Source organism: Phyllostomus discolor, chromosome 8, assembly GCF_004126475.2.
Source record: "Phyllostomus discolor isolate MPI-MPIP mPhyDis1 chromosome 8, mPhyDis1.pri.v3, whole genome shotgun sequence".
Lineage (NCBI taxonomy): Eukaryota > Metazoa > Chordata > Mammalia > Chiroptera > Phyllostomidae > Phyllostomus > Phyllostomus discolor.
In genome coordinates, this window is record NC_040910.2 from 79,980,373 (window position 1) to 79,983,250 (window position 2,878).

General features: G+C 40.3%; 1 pseudogene; it reads right to left on the reverse strand.

The window, feature by feature from the left end:
• Positions 1-1,922: 1,922 nt before the first annotated feature.
• Positions 1,923-2,077, reverse strand: LOC114502694 (annotated as a pseudogene).
• Between the last annotated feature and the right edge of the window lie 801 nt (positions 2,078-2,878).

Here is a 2,878-nt window from a genome sequence, read left to right on the forward strand (position 1 = left end):
AAAACTAATTGCTTTCTTAAAGCAATCTGGTAAATTATACTTTCATAAGAAATATTGAGGCATTTACATTTTCCTCCCTACCTGATCCTTCTGGAATTTGGAAACTCTTAATGAGAGAGTAGCATTATTTCTATGGCAATATGTTTATTTGTAAAAATACAATAAAAATCTAATTTCTCGATAGCGAGACACATAAAGACAGTTTCCAGTTATGGTTTTATTAACCAAATCTTTGTCTGGAATGTATGATCAAAAGAGACATACCTGGACTCTGGATGTCACCAGAAAGTGTGAAGGAATTAAGGTTGACATTTGAAGTCAATAAAAGCCCTTTGGAGAAATGGCCTGGTACCTTGCATATTCAGAAGGTTCATGGCAGTCTTTCTGGGTAAGGAAAAAAGTTGCTTCCCTGAAAGATGTCAAGGAAAGAACCTCAACACTTTTGGGAGACCTGAAAAAGCTGAGAAACATCCCCAAAACTGTAGGTATGGCAGGCAAAGCAGGAAGGCAACTGTGTGCCTTGGAGTCCTTGATCTGAGGGACAAATTAAACTTCAATCTGAAATGTCTTTGTAACATTCCAGTGAGGCAGATTTAAGAAAGCTAATGTGATCAATTGATATTGATGTTGTATTTATGTAAATGACTAGGCCAAAGTAAAACTGTACTTAATACAGTCCCTTTGATAAAAAAATGAGGGTAATTCCAGGGAGAAAAATTGTGTTCTACTGGAAATCTCTATGCCCAGTTGTGGATATTGGACTCCAGTTAAAGTTTTATTTTTCAGCTACAAACTCAATTGTATCCTGACTTTTTATAGTTTTCTTTTACACTACTGTTTCATTTTTCATTCGTCCTTGATTTGGAATTATTGAGAACTAGTGGTGCAGTGTGAACCATACATAATTTACCTGAGCATCTGATGATATCACCAGACATTTAAACCTCAGATAAATAGGACCTATTAGATTGTCACAGCTTACTTTCATTTCAGAAAAAGTCTTACATTTGGATGTCTTCTCATCTGACACACTAACAGACTCAGAACCTGGTTTATGGTTTACTGTGCTCATTAATCTTTGTGTTCCTTCTGTCTTTGAAGAGTGTATACTATGACCTTGTTTACCTGGTTACTTGTTTAGACAGGAAAAGCCTCTTTTTAGATGCCCATTGGCATTGCCACCTCCTGAAATGAGATTCAATGATTTGGCTGAATGAACTTGTTGTCAGAACTAGATGAATGAATTGGATATAATTTCATATCAAGATGATGATGCTTTGGGGATTCGAGCCTATCCCCACTTTGGAAAAATCTAACAGACTGTCTGTCCCAGTCTCAAAACCCATTCCCTTGTCTCCCTTCTATCATGGAGGGACAGACTTCCATACCTTACCTGGGCAGGAACTGCAGCCCTTATCAGCAGGAAGCAGTTATTGATAAGAGAATCAACTCTCTGATCACCCCTAAAGGTTTTTAGAAATGGAAGTCTCTAGAGGGGAATGAGACAGGATAATAGAAGCTAGGAAACTCTTGGGCAAGTGGAATGGGGAAACTGAGATGAGAGAATTAAACAAAGCCAAACAGTTCAGCACAAGACCTCTTCAGAAAATATATAACCTCCCTGGGTATAAACCACAGGACTCCAGGGAAGAAAGGAAGAGTCCCTTGTCTATGAATTTTTCTCTTTCTTCTCTCTTCCTTCTCCTCTCTCCTTTTTTATTGTTTTGATCTACATGATCTCATATTTATAAATAAACCATCCTACTACCTCAGAAAAAAATCAACAGAGAAAATAATTTTTTCAATAATTTCCCAATTTAAATTTGCAACTGTCCAGAAAGTAGTGCATTCTTTTAGTGATTTCAAGTGTCACACAACCTGGATGGGACACAAATATGTAGCCATGTCTTATGTGCCATGCCTCATAAACCCAGTTGGGTTCTTCTCCAGTGTCGCCTCTTGAAGTTGTACCTGGTTTTATTACAAGTTTTCACCTGAATCGATGGGAAATGGACCAATTCAGCTTTTGTTTCCTGAGCAGAAAGCTCTTGATCCTGAAAGTCTCATGATTAGACATGGCAAAGAAGAATCAACAGCATGGATCATGATGGTGGAGAGAGAGAGAGTCTCCTGTGTCCCGTCTCTTTCTGGGCTTTAGAATAGAGAGGTGAGAAGTCTTGGACACAGTGGACCATCCCAAGTGATATGGACGTCAGGGTGACACATTAAATAAACTGCCTTTGAATGGCTTCAGCACCAAGGTAAGGAAAATGGTTGAATAGAGAGTAGCAGCATTGGGGGGGCGTGAGGTGTGGTGACAATAAACTTACCTGAAGTCAAGCAGGTCCCTGCAATGTGCTAGACAGGAAACCAATGTGCTACCATTCAAGCCCGAAGGAGCAGATAAGGGTCACCTAGGCACCAAGTGGGTAGAAGGTGCCCCAGGGTCATGCATATGTCTGCACCTCTCTTCTTTCTTGAACCTTGCCTGGATGCACCAGAGTTTGCAAAGACTGGCTCCTTTGAGAAGCTCCAGCATCCCCTTGGCTGAGCCTCCACCCCTGTTATATTCCTGGATGAACTAGAATTTAAGCGACATGAGAAGCAGACAGCAGTACTGAAGCAGAAAGAAGGGAAAGGAAGACAAATTATTTGCAGTCCTCTACAACACACCAGGGACTCTGGGGGCAACTTCATTGTATAGCAGGATATAGAATATGTGAAAACCTCATTCCATGCAGGTCAGACTGTGAAACAATACAACTTCAGAAAACTGCTCAACAGCAGTGAGAACATACCCCATGTCCACAGCAGTGTTACTCCCCATGACCCCAAAGTGGAAAGAACACAGATGCGCATGAATAGAGGAGGAAGGAAC